This window comes from Phoca vitulina, unplaced genomic scaffold (assembly GCF_004348235.1).
Source record: "Phoca vitulina isolate PV1807 unplaced genomic scaffold, GSC_HSeal_1.0 scaffold2, whole genome shotgun sequence".
NCBI classification, from domain to species: Eukaryota; Metazoa; Chordata; class Mammalia; order Carnivora; family Phocidae; genus Phoca; species Phoca vitulina.
Genome location: NW_022589705.1, coordinates 64,103,312 through 64,118,656, shown reverse-complemented (window position 1 = coordinate 64,118,656; position 15,345 = coordinate 64,103,312). Strand labels below are relative to the sequence as shown.

General features: G+C 56.9%; 1 long non-coding RNA gene across 1 annotated transcript in view; it reads right to left on the bottom strand.

The window, feature by feature from the left end:
* Window positions 1-310: 310 nt before the first annotated feature.
* LOC116647903 overlaps window positions 311-15,345 on the bottom strand; it is a 126,491-nt gene continuing 111,456 nt past the window's right edge. Inside the window, exon 4 of the long non-coding RNA XR_004302418.1 lies at window positions 311-1,847. This is a non-coding gene — a long non-coding RNA (uncharacterized LOC116647903). The remainder of the gene's footprint in view (window positions 1,848-15,345) is intronic.

The window sequence follows — 15,345 nt, the reverse complement described above, 5'->3', positions numbered from 1 at the left end:
GAAGGAGAGAAGGCCATCAGCTCAGCTTGTCCGTCCCCAGCCCCCACAGCAACCCCAGATTCCCAGGGTCCAGGAGATGTTGCAGCTGCTAGGGAGATAATTCAAAACAGGCAGACAAAAAGATGGATCCAGGAAGCACCTGTGGCCGAGGATGGTTTTTATTGTTGGGGTCTCCTCAGCATCCCAGCCCCTCAGCGCCCCCCCCCCCACCCCAGGACTTCATCGTGTGCTGGAGACTCAGCCTGAGAGCTCTCAGAGCGGGGCCGAGCAGGGAGGGGGAGAGGCGGGGGACCTTCCTCTAATGCCTGGGCTCTGAGATGAATAGGAGCTGAGACAGCCCCACCGGCCTCTCTGCCCACCCTGCCTGGCCTGGGCAGACACAACGAGCTCCGAGATGAAGTCCTCGGGGCTGTGTAGGGGAGCATGAGGAATGCCTTGTCCCCGAGGTTGCCTTGGGCCTCTCACTCCTCCAGCACACACCTGCGCTGGCCCAGGGCAAACTGCTTCATGCTGCACTCAAATGTGCAGGAGGAACTGTCTCATCAGGCTGACTCAGATGATCAGAAGAGGAAGGAGTCCAATGTGAGGGAGTTTTTAAGTTCTTCTAGAAGAGCCATGGAGACAGGGGTGAGCACTGGCCCAGAGCTAGGAGACCAGAGGCTCAAAGCTCTGGGCAAGGGGGCCTCATCTCTGCAGAGCAAGGAGCAAAGCCTCAGTCATTCCTGAGCGCTCCCACTCCCAAGCCCACCTCCAGTCCCCAGAGAGGGGACGGGGAGTGGTTAGGAGTTTAGGGAGGCTCTAGAGCCAGACTGGCATTTACATGAGCTGTGTATCCCTCTGCCAGTGACTTTACCTCTCTGGGCCTCAAGTTCCTCAATTTTAAGATGGGGATACTCATAGTTCCTAACTCATGGAGCTGTTGTAAGGATTTAATGAGCTAAAAGTGCTGAGAGCCTCGTGTACCGTGAACCATCAATAAATATTCGCTATGATTGTTCAAACTTTTTTCTGACTCTGGCTCATGTCATGTCTGAGACAGGGGCTGAAACTGCACTGTGGTCACCTTTGTGGGCTGGTGAAGAAGGTTCCTGCATTGCGGTTGGAGCATGGGCTGCATGGAACTCCCAAGTTCGAGGATCCTGTCATTGCCCCCCCACAGAGCTGCCCAGCTTGGGCTAACGCCCATCATGCCTGCCCTGGCACTGTGGGCCACAAGTGGGCCCAGCTGGCCCCTGCCCTCAGGGGACACCCAGCCTGGGGGGGGGACAGGAACCCCTCAGATGCCCAGTGATGGCTATCTGAGAGAGTAGGTGTGCCCTGGTGGGAAAGTCAGGGGTAGGGGGCACAGCAGAGAGGTGTGCTCAAAGAAAGACGAGGACCAGGTGTGGGTGGGACCGGGCATCCCCCAGGTCTCTGGCAGCACCCCAGGTGTCCTGCAGAGTCCTTCCACCCCCCTGCTCACCAGGGTCTAAATCCTGAGCATCTCTCAGAATCTAACACTCCTCCCATTTCCACTGCCCCAGCTCCCAACCTCACCTCCCAGCTTCCTTCCCAGTACCCTCACCTCCAGCCCAGCCCCTCCACTCTTGGCTGCCTGGTCACAGCCGGTCCCTACGAGGCTTCTTCACAACTTGCCCGCAGGCCTGAGCAGGAAGACAGGGTGCAGCCCGGCCATGCAGCACGGGGTCCGGCGGGCTTCGTGGACGGTGGCAGCAGGCCAGCCAGGCCCGTGCCCCCAGAAGCCCCAGCTGCTCACCTGCGGATGGTCTGCCCCGCAGGTGTGTGCAACACCTCCAGCCCTGCTTGCCGAAGGACGTCGATGACCGTGTTGTTTCCCAGGAAATGACCTAGAACACGAGAGACAGAGTGGACTCAGCCACATGCCAAGTCACCGGCAACTGGGGACAGCCTCAGGCCAGGGACCTATGCCAAAGGCGGTACAGTCCTGGGGCCAGCTCGGCATGGGCCCAAATCCTGGCTCTGCTGCTCACCCGTCCTACGTCCCCAGGCCCCAGTTTCTGCGTCCCGTTCCTCTCTGTGGAGTGGGAATGATGCTAACAGCAGCCTGCACGTGTTGGGAGCATGGCGGGAACGGTGGCTGGCACTGTGGCGAAGGGTCACAAGTGTTTCCTGTGGCATCACTGCGCCTCGTACCCTGAGGCTGACCCCAGGCCCAGGCTGTAATAACCCGCGGGGCTGTCTCTGGGCACAGGTCCCAGGTGCCGGCGGCGGCCACTGCAGTTTTATACCAGAAAAATAAAGTGAATTAAGCCTGTGTAAAACAGACAACAGAAACAAGCGGCTGACAGTGGTCATGCAAGGCCCAGCTACGAGAAAACCTCCTCCAAGAAGCCCTCAAGCCCTCAACAGGTCTGTGGTTCATCTTCGTAGGTTCCACCAGCAACGCGAGGCTCCCTCTCTTAGCACGGCGGTGGGTTCTGTGTGTTCACGTCTGTCTCCCCACCAGGCGCCACAGGGCAGAGGATGGATTCATGGACTCATTTGTTCACTTTCTATCCAACATTTAGGGACCACCCATTACACCCCAGGCCCCAGGGTGGCCCCAGAAGGCTCACTAAGCGTCAGATTCTGGAGAAGGAGAGAGCAGCGCGTGGTTGCAACGGCCGCAGGTGCAGCCGACAGAGGCGGTGGCTCAGAAGGGGTCTAAAGCCGGAGCTGAACACCGCCGAGCTGGCCCCTGCTGGGGGGGGGGGGCGGTCTTCATCTCACCCCAACCCCTTAATCATTCATCCAACACATGCTTCTGCTGCACTTACTCCGAGGCCAGCTCTGGGCCGGTGGCTCAGAATACAGAGGGCCTCGGCCCCAGATGGTCCCAGAAATCGCTCTCCTTCGGCAGGACTCGGGCAGGAGGTCTGCGAACACAGAAGGCTCTCCCGGCCTCTGGTTAGGAAGGGTCCTCGGGAGGCTAAGTGACTGGAGGCGGTCTCTGCTGGGAATCAGCACCCTGGCAAGCCTCTCGTCCTCCCTGGGCCTCGGTCTCCCCACCTGTTTGATGTGGGCAGAGTGGCAGTGGCCCCTTGTCGCCTCCTAGCCCATGTGCCTGCCCTGCGGCCCCACTCACACGGGCAGCACGTTCCCCTCCGCTCCCCATTCAGCCCAGAACCTGGGGGGAAATCCCTGTGCCATTACTCTAATCGCCTGTGACAGGCGGTGACAGGTGGGAAGCCGGAAGGTCAGCACGCTGACAGCCCCAGGGAGGTCTGAGGAGAGCAGACAGTGGACAAGCTGGGTGGGAACGGAGAGGCTCCAGCACAGAGGGGGTGAGGCTGGGACTGCAGAGCAGGTGGATGGGGGGTGAGCCTGCCGCACTCTGCCGCCCACCCTGCACACCTCTGGGCCGGGCTTCTGTGCTCTCGAGCTGGCCTGCCCCTGTCCCTGGAGTCCACCTTGGGATTACCGAGAATGACCACTGGTCTGGGAATGAGAGGCGCGGCTTCTAGTCCAGGACCCACCTCACTCACTCTGAGACCTCGGGCAAATCCATTATGCTCAAATGCTCTCGATGTCTGTGTGTACAAGGGAGGGATCCATGGGCTCCCCTGGCTCTCAGACTCTATGGGGAAGGCTTTGGTTTGACTCCAGACACCCCGACGAAAATGTATTCTCCCTCCCTTCTTCCCTTTCTTTACCGATTCAGTTCATTAATCTGACAAACATTGAGCAAGTGGACATCTAGTGCCAGCCAGGGGTGAAGAGACAGGGGCCTGTTCCAGGCACTGGGTCTCAGAATCAAGGTCTTTTGATTGGGGCTAAGTACTATGCGGAGGGAAGCACAACCTCAAGTCAGGGCAGACTTCCTGGAGGAGGCAGTGATAGCTGAAGGGTGGGATAAGAATTAGCCAGGTGAGGATGGGAGTTGGGCATGGGGTGGGGGGTGTTCCAGACAGGGGGAGTGGCATGTATAAGGTTAGGAGATAAGTGAGGCTCATCCGGGAAGCTGACTGCGGGACACAAACAGACACACAGGCATGAACAGTCCCTCCCAGGGCCCTGGCCTTCACCCAGTCCTGTTGAGGACGGAGACCTAAGCTCCTGGAATGGCTATGAGTCTCCTGAGCAAGTGGCTTTTCTGCCCCCAGCCCCAGTCTTCCCGAGTGTCAAATGGGCATGCATCCCTTCAGGGGGCTGTAAGGTCCTGATGAGGCAGGATGAGTGACTGTCCTTTGGAGAAGCCCAGCATGCACTCCTGGGTGACACGCTAAGCCAGTCTTCGGCGGGACCCCAGAACCGTGCCCACTCTTGCCCACCCTGCGAGTGTGATGGAGCTGGGACCGGGCCTGGGCACGGTGGCCTTTGGCACACGGGCTGCAGGAACTCGCTGCCAACAGTTCTTGGAACTGACTCCTGGCAGCAAAGGCAATTCCTTCCCTGCCTCCATGGAGACCCTTTAAAGGCGAGGGCCTCCAGGCCCAGCAGAGGTCTGCCCTGAGGATGTCAAGTGCCAGGAGGGAGAGCGGGCTGCCTCAGGCTGCACGGGAGCAGCACAGAGTATTTACCGAGCAGTGTGACCTGCTCTGAAAGGAACATGCCTGATGCTGGTGGAGGCGGTGTTTGGAAGGGCCCAAGCCTTACAGAGCTCCGGCTGGATCCCAAGCGCTGCCTGACAGCGTTTCGGGGTCGGGTCAGCACCCCATCCACATCCTCAGCCTCAGCAGCTCCAGGCCCTCACGGTGCAGCTCAAGACCCTGAACAGAAGACTTCAGATACTTTGAGAAACTAGTTGGAAGCAATCAGCAATGAGTTTTTCAAATCCCATCTTTCCTTCTCTAAGCCACACCCACCTTCACTTCCTTCCCTGGGGGGCAGAGAGACCACTATCTGCACCCCCCCCCCCGCCCTCCCCTGCCCCGGCAAGAGGCAGCTCCCGCACGGCTCCAGGGGGCGCCCCCCCCCGAACCCCCGGCCCAGGACGGCACAGACCAGCCATCCATTCCTGAGCCTGTGCTCCCAGCACGGCCCCAGCCCTGCCCTTTCTGGGCCTGACTTCACAGGACCCCACGACACTTCTCTTCGTAGCCCTTTCACTGCCCCGCGTCCCCTACCATAGCGTCCTGCTCCCCCACAATCTGTGGACAAACCATCCACCATGTGGTTTCAATGACCATACAGTGCAGACCACTCTGAAACTACCACTGCCCTAGCCCAGACCTGTTTGTCTGGCAGCCTACTGGACGTCTCCACCTGACAGCCCCCAGAGCCTATAAAATCCAGCTCACCCTCCCCTGCCAGGATGTGTCTCAACTGAGCTCTGTTGTCCAAGTCACATGGGCCCTGTCTTGACCAATCAGTGACCGGAGTGCCCCTGATTTTTTCCTCCTAACCATGCTTGACCAGCCCAGGTCACCATCAGCTTCTGCCTGAGTCACTGCAGACATGGCCTTCCTTGTTAACTCTGCAGCTGGAATGATCTTCCCACGCTCCAGAGATGCCCCTGTCAGAACTCGTTCCCAACAAGCCACTAGAGGGGAGACTGAGGTTTTTCGAGGGCAGGAGCCACGTCTGATTCATCCTTGGCCCCAGGGCTAAGCCCGAGTCTGGCCCACAGTGGTGGCTTCGTGAATGTTTGTTGAATGAATGAATGACAAGACCTGTTTCTCCATATCCTTGCCGTGATCTCATCCTAGCCCCAGAAGACTTGAGCTCACAGATCCACTTCCCTTGTAGCCCCCGCCCAGACTCCTGGGGATGCTCCAGCAGATCCCACCAATCCCAGGAGCTTGGGCCTTGCACCAGCCCAAGTCAGGGCCCCATGCCCACTGTCCCCAGGGGCTGGCAGACAGGGCCTAGGCTTGCCTCCAAGGTCACAAATCCCGAAAAAGTCACCACGCCCATCCTGGAACCTGCAGGGAAGGTGTGGCAAGTTTCCAAAGGGGCCCTACAGTGTTGGGGCTTGCCCAGGCTCCTGGGGTCTCCTGGCCACCGCTCAGCCGCTCCTTTCAGCACTGACAGCTGTTTCTGGCCCGCTCTCCACAGGGAGGCACGTTCCCTTTCATCCGCTGAGGCTACATGGACAAGGAGAGGAGGGAAGAGAGGGAAGACAGTGAGGGGCGGGGCGCACAGAGCCATAGGGACAGAGAGTAGGGGAGAGGAGACAACAGAGGGGCCGGGAGAGAAGAGAGACTCTCCCAGGGAGAGACCGGGAGAGGGAGAGAGCGCCAGGACACAAGGAAACAGAGAGAAGACAGACAGATGAGAGGGGGAGAGAGGGGCTGGGAGACAGGCTGTCAGAGACTCAGAGACAGCGGGAGGGAGAGAGGGAAAAGGAGAGACACTGAAACAGAAAGCAAGAGATAGAAAAAGACAAAAACAGGGCAGAGATACAAAGAGACAGAGATAGAGAGGGAAGAAGAGAAGAGAAGAAGAACCCAGAAAAGAAAACATGGGGCATGGCGGTGGAGAGACTAATCTACTGAGGATATCACGGAAGGCTTCCCGGAGGAGGGATCCATGTAGCCAGGACTCCCAGGATGGGTGGGATGGAGGGAACATACGTGGTGGCGGGGCAGGAGGAGGACTATAGGTTTGTAAAACAGTGGGGCTGGTTTGGTGATTGCCTCCCGGACCCCACAAGCCACAGTACCATTAAAGGACATTCATATACAAACAGGGGAAGTGTCCTGCTCCCAGTGGGCACAGCCCCATGATGTGTTAGTGCAGAGAAAAGGCTCCCCTTCTTCCACGTGTAAGCAGGCCAGGGCATCAGACTCAGCAAACGGAGCATAGGCTGGATCTAGCCTCTACCCATCAGCTGGCCTGGCCAGCCTGGCAGCCCCCATTTACCCTCCCGACATGGGCAGGCAGGGTAAGGCAGAGCAAAGAACCCTGTTGTGGGGTTAGGACAGAAAACCTCGCTCAACGGCCGACTGGCTGTGTGACCTCAGGCAGTTTCCTTCCCCTCTCTGTGCCTCAGTTGCCCTCCATGGTCTCATGGGTCTTCCCACCTCTATGATTCTATCACTGGATAACATGAACACAAACTCCTACTCGGTGAATCTCCTGGGTACATTGTGCTTCTCAAATGTCATTTCACTTCAGCCTTGTGGCAGCCTTTTGAGGCACCCCACAGTTTACAGACGTGGAAACTAGAGCTCAGAGAGAGGAAAGGACTTGCCCTAAATCACACAGCTGGTACAAGGCCAAGCTCTGACTTCTATCCAGCCATGTCCTAGCTCACTGCATGCTCTAGTACATTGCTCTGAAGTCAGCATCTGTGAGGGATCCTGCATTCACATTTGGGGGGCAGGGAATTGTCAGCAATGCGTGTCCTTTCAGGGTTCACCAGATCGGAGAGAAAAGTGTTGTGAGTGCTCAGCAAGAAGAATACGCCAATTAACAGGGTAATTTCAAGATAGTGTTGGGGGGCCGGGCAGAGGGGAGAACCAGATGTTCCCACAAAGGCTCCAAAGTAACACAGGCTCCCCTCGGCCAGCACACATGTTTTCTCTCCAGTGAGCCCACTGGGTTTCCAGTTTTCTCCTCCTGGAAGAGGGTCCCAAGCTCATATTTATGTTCTGTCTGAAATTAATGCAAGGGAAACTTTCAAATGCTAATCTAGCTGCCAGGATTAGCCAGCCGGATGCCAAGCGACAGAGGTGTTTGTTTTCCTGAGGAAGTGTGACAGGAGGGCTGGATGGGGGGACCTGGGGACGGACGGGCAACTGGGGGTACCACGGGGCTTTGGATCTCCCAAGCAAGGTCTGCCTGGGAAACTGGCAGAGTTGGGTTTCCTTTCCCCTATTGCACCAGCCAGCCAGGGCAGGGTGGGGGCATTTTTAGTTCAGGAAGGACTGAGAGGATGCCTCCCCTGCACCCAGTCTTGTGCTGGAGCTGAGACACATGGTCCCCACCCTGGAGGAGATCACAGTCCGGGTCAGGGTGGGGGGGACATGTATGCAAACCCTTACACAGCATCGAAAGCAGTGAGGGAGGGCCTCCAGGGGCTATGGGGTTAAAAGGAAGGGCTTTCACGATGGAAGACTGAGCACTTGCAGGGGCACAAAGGGAAAAGGGGTCCACCACCATGGTTCCAGGTTGTTGGAATATGAAGTGGAAGGGGAGGCGGGCCATGGGGAGGTTGAGGGCAGTGGGACAAGCTATGGGATTCTGACTTATGGCAGGACAAGACTAAGAGGGCAGGTTTTAGCTGGGCCCAAAGAACCCTCTCCCAGGCAACTGTCCAGCTCTGTAAGGGAGTGAGGCCTCCCTCCCTGGAGGTGTGTAAGCAGAGAGTCACTGAATGCTTATCAGGCCTGTGCAGAGGGGATTCAGACACCCTCCAGGGAGCTGGGCATATCCAGGTGGAACCCGATTCTGCCCCCTTTACCATCTGCTCCTCTCTGGAGGCTGCCAGAACCTAGGATGTCAGAAACAAAGAGCCCTGAGCCTTCGGCTGGTCAGCTCAGCTCTGCTGTTAAATAATGGGAGGATGGATACAAATACCAAGAAAAGCAACCTCACCTACCATTTCTCCAGAACTCAGACGGAACTGGACACTTGGATTCATAGTGTCACTTGACCTCACTGTGATGCTTCTGAGGCCAGCAGAACTGGCCCAGTGTCACACAGAGAGAAGGTGCAGAACTGGGGTTTGCCTGAGCCCTTTCATGGCTTAGAGTGCGTCTGTTTAAAGGGCACTTCATGGGGGCAGCTGCAGAGGCGGGGGCTCCCTGGGCACAGGGCATCCTCCCTCTAGGGCTGGAGCTGCTGCTGGGCCTCTGACACCTGTCTGACAGTTGCCCAGTTTGGGGGTCCTGTTCAGACCTCCCCCAGTTGTGTCCTTCCTCTTAGAAGCACGTCCCCCATCCCCCACCAGGCCCATCCCTCCACGCCAATCCTCTTGGTTCTTCTAAAATCCCCAGGGTTTGAGCCTTTTCATTCTCTTTGGACCAGCTCGTCTTTCAGTTAATATTGTTTAGAGGTGAGGAAGTCTCCTCCATGCACCCTACCCTATCAGTGAGGACATAAGCCCTGGGGGTTTCAGCAGTGTCTCCTCCACAAGCCCCTCCTGGGATCTCCTACATGTCAGGCATGAGCCAGGCCCTGGGGACCCTGAGATGGGTCAGACATGGCGGCCTTTCCTCCTGGGGTCCGACACCACTCTAGGCCCAAGGGATCACTGTGCAGAGGGGTCGAGATCACAGTGAGGCTCTGGGGGAGAGCCCCAGAGACAGAGCCTGTGATGGGTTCTGTGGCTGCAGGGCGTGGCACCCTGCCAGGGGCTCACTGTGGCCAAGGTAACTGCTCCACGACATCCAGAGGCTCCTCTCCTGGAATTATAGCACCTGGGACCCGGGAGAGCTCCCTGTTGGCCAATCTGCTCCTGAGCCTCACTGTCACTTGGAGCTGTGACCTATCTGGGTCCTCAGAGGCCACAGAGCACCTCTGCCTGCCCCCACGCCCTCTGCCCCGGGTGGCCCTGCTCTCTCCTGGGTTGGGGGAGTCCTGTCTTCGGGGAACTGTGGGCTCTGACAGGTGAGGACTTGGAAGTATTAATAACACCAAGAGCTCACATTTATCCAGTGACGGTGCTGCCCCAGGCACTGAGCGGTCCAAGGACCAGCCCCCTGACTGGGGGGAAATCTGACGTCGGAGAAGTGAAGCACCTGGTCTGCTCAGGCTACTTCCTCTAAGGAGAAGCGCTAGGTTTCTAACTCAGGCAGTCTGGCTCCAAAGCCCATGCTCTTAATCGAGGCCATTTCCTTCTGCCTTCCCTACGCGGCCCAGCAAGAGTGCCGAACCCATGGCCGATGTTCCGTAAGTCCCGGCTCACCGACAGATCCAGCCTGGGACATGGGTCCTCCGTTCTTTCCTCCCCCCCATCCCAGAGGGCAGGGTTGGCTCCAGGGAGGGACAAGCTAGCAGCTGGGATGTTCCTCCGGGCTGAAACAGGAAGGGCGACTCTGGCCAAGGATCACAGCCTGGAGCAGGCGTGCCAGCGGCCAGATGTGAGCATGGTGGGGAGTAGGCTCCTTTGAAGCCCCGTTGGAAATTCTGAAACACTTCCGGACGCTGTGGCCTCATGTTCCAGCGTGGGGAGTATGGCAGGCCATGGGCGTTCCCCTGGGAGAGGAGAAAGCGGCTGGCTGTGTGCTGCCTGTTAGCTGCGGCCCTTATTTCTAAGGTGAAAGAGGCCCTACACGGGACATGGCTGGTCTTCTATGCTCAGCCCTGAGCTCTGTTCCTGAGGCTGCCGAGTGGAGAACCGCAGCGGGAGGGAGGCGGGTGTGGTATTGTCCCGAGGACTGTGGGGATGATGAGGAACCGGAAGGCAGCTGGACCAGCACCAGGAACATTTTAATTGGTTCTTACCTCCTCCAGGAAGCCTTCTCTGATTTACCTTCCCTCCTAGACTGGGAGATGACAAAGGGGCTCGGCACAAGCAGGGCTGTGATAAGGAAATCCCGCGGGGCTGTGGGAGCCTGGAGAGGAGGTCGTGGAAAGCCCAGGCAGAAGAGGAAAAGGGTCCTGTCAGCAGAACAGAGGTCCAAGCAGCAGCTGGATCTTTTTTTGGGGGTGGGGGGACTGGCCATCAGTAAGAATGGCCTATCAGTGTGACCATCATTTCACTCCAGTTCTGTGTCTCTCACTTCCCATCTGCACCTCGATTTACCCGTCTGCCAAATGGAATAATAAATACCATCCTGTCTCCCTCCAAGAGGAATTGAGGACATAAAAGTCATATGAATGTCCTTCAAGCAGAATGGTGCCACTTGCAGGGAGCTGTGGCCGCTGTTATTAATGAGAAAGATGTTACTGGTGTTTGGGACACTGGGCTTCTATCCCTTCTCTCGAGCCGGGGCCTTCACCACCAATCGGCTTCTGTGTCCCGGCCCCCGGCGTGCTGCTGAGTGGGGGCCTGCGGCGCTTGGGCTGGGGCAAGGAAGAGTCCCAGCACGCTGTCCCTGTTGCTCACACTGCCTGCCTGAGAATGATTTCTGCCTGGACTTCTGCTTCTCATGGGGGCAGGCGGCCATAGCCCTACAGAGAGGGGTCTCCAGGGGCTGGAAGCTCTTAGCTCCAAAACCCTCCCACGAATCCCAGAGTGACTGAAGCAAACTATACTAGAAGGTGAGAAGACTGGGAGGATAGGATGGTGGGTGTTAGAGCCACCCCGCCCTAGAAAGACAGGGTCAAAGGGCTTTGGAAGGCCAGAAGGTAGAAACATATTCAGATTATAGCACTTTAGGGGTCTGGAATGTATGGTAACCACTGGCTCTAGAGTTTGAAAAGAGTGGGCCCTAGTGGTTATCTGGTCCACCTTTGAGTCTGGTTTGTATCTCAACCCAGCTCCTCCAGCTCCTGCATTATTTAATTCATTCCAGATCCCGGAATAGCTGATAAATCAACACATCTCAAGGAGGCCCCGTTCCCTGGAGCTAGGGACAAAACTGTAATTTTCTTTTAGTGCCTGGGACTGAGACCTCCCTATCCCTCTGGGGCCTGAGGCCTAGGAGATACTGTGTGACTAAATGGAATGAACTTGATTCTGGGCGATTTGGTCTAGTATGCCTTTGTAGAACATCTCCTAGGTGTTGGCGATTCTGAGAAGCTATGGGCCCTGCCCTGGGGTAGCGCACACACAGTGGGATGCTCAGTGAGCAGTGGGTGCTAGGATCAAATCAGGAGAAGGCCCAGGGGACTGCATTTACATTTACACCCTAGCTGTTCAGTGTTGCTGTAGAAAATCTTGCAGCCTGTGACTGGAGCCCCTCAGAGGTTCGTGGGCTCTCATCGCCAGTCAGGGGTCTGGGTCTGTGCTCCTAGCCGTCAAAGCAGATAGGCGGCAGACGTGTGCCCTCCTCCGGGGCCACGGCAGGCATCACTAATCAATCAGGACCTCTTCTCTGCTGAGCCCCGATGTGGTTTTATCATCCCTCACACCACCAGGCTCCAGGCAGCCACCACCCACCAATCACAGTTGGCCCATGAGGTGAGACCTCTCTAACTGCCTGCCCATGCCAGTTCTTATGGCCAGTTTCGCTTGCATTTAGGCCAAATGGTCTCTTTTTAAACCAAGAACCCTCCACTTGCTTCCTCTTTTTCTGCAGATGACTTTACCCTCCCTAGAGAGGAGCTCTGATTAGAAAGCCACCAAGTGACTTTTCCATTAGCAAATCACCCATCTGCCGGCCTTCTCCCTCCTTCCATTACAGGTGAGGAAGTGCCCTTCTCTACCCACGGCCAGACCCTCGACTTGAGCTCTGGTCCCCCCGCCCTTCCTGCCTTTTCAGAAGCCTGGGCTAGTAATTTCCCCACTGAGCAGCCTCACCCCTCCTATGACATTCTTTCCATCATGTTTCAGGCGTGCTCAATTCTGTCCCACCGTAAGAAAAGCGGGGTGGGTAAGGGGAATGATATAGTTACCAGCTTTTACTTTGGCCAAGTAAGGGCTCTGAAAGCTCCCTTTGCCTTATATCACCATTTTTGTTTGTTTGTTTGTTTGTTTTAAAACAAAAGATGTTTAACTTCGAACATGGTAGAAAGGAGATAATTTCAGAATATTAGATAAGCCTGTAAATTGAATAAATGTAGTTAATAAAAACTCACCACCTAAAACCTATTTTTCTAAGTTATTTATAGAGCAGAAGAAACCCAAGAAATCCAAGAACCTGCACGAGATCTGTGGGGGCCCTGCAGGATCAGCTTGTCCTTGAGCCTGATAGACAAGAATCAGGTCTTCCCTCCCTTTGGGCTGGCACTCCTCCCCATGACAGTGGCCTAGTCATTCCAGAACGTCTGGGTTTGCACACTGGCCACAGCCACCTCCTGGAGAGGCAGGGCTTCCGTCTGGGGCCCTAGATGTCACCCAGGCCAGCTCAGAATTGTCACGCACATTCACACACCAGTTGCCACTGAACAAGCTCCATAAGAGGTCAAATAGTGCCACCAAGGAGACTACTCTTCTGTGGGATGTGCCAGATAAAAGGATACCCTTCCCACAAAACTGTCCACAGTTCTGGAATTCTAGAGCAAGGGCACCACGTATGGAGGAAATGCTTGGGACTGGGACCCTAGAAGCCAGGGTTCAAGTTGAAGGTCTGCCTGCACGGCCTTGAGGAAGCCATTCTTCCTCTCTGGGACTTAGTTTTCATCTGCAGAATGAGTACAATAAAGCCCATCTCATGGTGTTACCGTGAAGATCAAAGGTAATATAATCTCAGAGCCTGGAGTGGCGGCTGGCACACAGTAGGAGTTTTTATTATAAAGATCCCTCCACTGTGGTAGAGAATTTTAACCCTGTGATCAAAAATGCACATATTTAGCACAATCTGACAAGGCAGGTATATTATCCCTGTTTTGGAGATGAGAGACTGAGGCCCACAGAGGTGACATGGCTTTCCTGGTGTCTCTAAGCTGACAGTGGTAGAACCCCACTTCACACCCAAGCATCCTGACAGCAAACCTCTTTCTCTTTGTACCGAATGTCTCCGTAGAGCAGAAGGGAGAAGGGGCGGCCAACTGCCCCTCGGCACTGGAGACCCCAGTCTGTGCCCGGGGGCTTCCAGGAAGGGCTGCTGGAGCAGAGGTGGGCTGAGGAAGGCCCGAGAGGGGACTGCAGAGGCCCCCAGACAGCGGCGTGTGGAGCGGACTGCTGTGTCCGCAGGCCGGCTGCAGGTTGCACGCTGCCCGAGGGTGCTTGTGCCCGCCTTGCACGTCAATCTCCAGCCTGCCGTAGGATGTGGGGCTCGGGCGTTACTTGGCCATAAGAAGGCAGTGAGGCGGGCGTGGACTTTTCTCGCTACGGATTGTGTGTGGGCATGTTCCACACCAAAACAGGTCTGTGCAGCGGGCTCCCTGACTGCACATAAGAACAGAGCCCCTGGATCATAGCTCCTGGGTGCAGGGCTCCAGTCCTGGCTCTCTCCCTGACTTGCCATGAGCTTCACCCAGATCTTGGCCTATTGGGCCCTCAGTCTGTCTGGGGCTCTGATGAGGCGGGCAGGCTTGAGCTTAGAGGCTACAGCCAGCTTTGAAATTCTCAGACCATTGTTTCAGGAGGGGCTGAGCCTCAGTGGCAGCTTCCAGCAAGATCTGCACTTGGCTCTGGGCTTATTATTGGACAGCAGACCTCTGAGAGCCGAGGTAGGGCTCGCGTTGGCCTGACTCTACCACTGTCGTGTCCACCAGGCCCAACGAGACCAGGAGGGGAGGAGCCGGTCAACATTCGTTCGTTCATGTGTTCGTGCCTTCACTCATTTATTCTTTCATACACTCATCAAGCTTGAAACCTGTTATACGCTACCGAAAACACAGATGGCCATGTGGTGCGGGCCCTCCAGGAGCTCGAGGCGGGGGTGGGGGCCAGAGCCAGCGGCAGCCAGCGGCGCTGCTGTGGGGCGAGCAGCCTGGAGGTGGGGAAGGCTGAGCTGGAGCCCAGAGGCTGGAGCTGATGGAGGCTTGGCCCGGGACAGTGGCGATGGGGATGGACAGAGTAGACGGATGTGAGTCTTTCTGGCGGTCTGTCAACAGGACCAACCAGGGACCCGCTGGATTGCAGAGATGGGGAGGAAACTGGAGGTGGGCATGGTGCTTGCGTGCTGGTCGAGTACCTGAGTGGGCATTTGTGTTTCCACGGACTTGGGTTTCAGGAGAAGCAGGCCAGTGCCCAGGGCCACCCGCACTGCTGTGATGTTCATCTCCAGGCTCCCCTGTTCCCTCACCCACAGGAAAGAGCTAGGCTCAGACCCTGGGTGGCTCTGGTCTCGGGCCCTGGGACCGCTGGGGCAGGCGGCCCTACCACTCAGGTGGGCCATGTGGAATGCTGGAGCTCTTACTGGCCTCCCTCAGGGATCACGCTCACCGGGAGGCTGGATCCGCTCAGAATGGCTCCCCTTCTATAGTCAGTGGGGAACTATTCTGGAGCAGGAGCACTGCCCAGATGCCCACGAGGGAGGAGTAGGGAGGCAGCTGGATGGTGAGAGGGTGTGTTGGGGAGCACTTTCTCCCCTCACCGTCCCCAAAGCTGTCCTGACTCATGCCAGGTCCCCAGTAGGTATCCTGCACCTGGAGGGTAGCCTGGTCCTCTCCACGTGGTCGGTCAAGGTCCTGCTCCTGCTGGCTTCTCCAGATACCCCAACAGGAATCCCTCTCTTCTCTGAAAACTGTTCGAATAGCTCCTGGAGTCACCAGCGGCCCCCGTGCTTTCTGAATCCTTCGTTCAGATGCGTAAACTCAGGCTGTCAGAGGGGAAGGGGTCGGCCACAGGCCACAACAGGCCGTGGTCGTGCTCCATCGCCAGCCGGGATTCGTTCTGTCCGGCTGCAGGGGTGGCTCACTGACGCTGTCCCATGAGCCGCCCCCATGCTGAGGGCCACAGAGGAG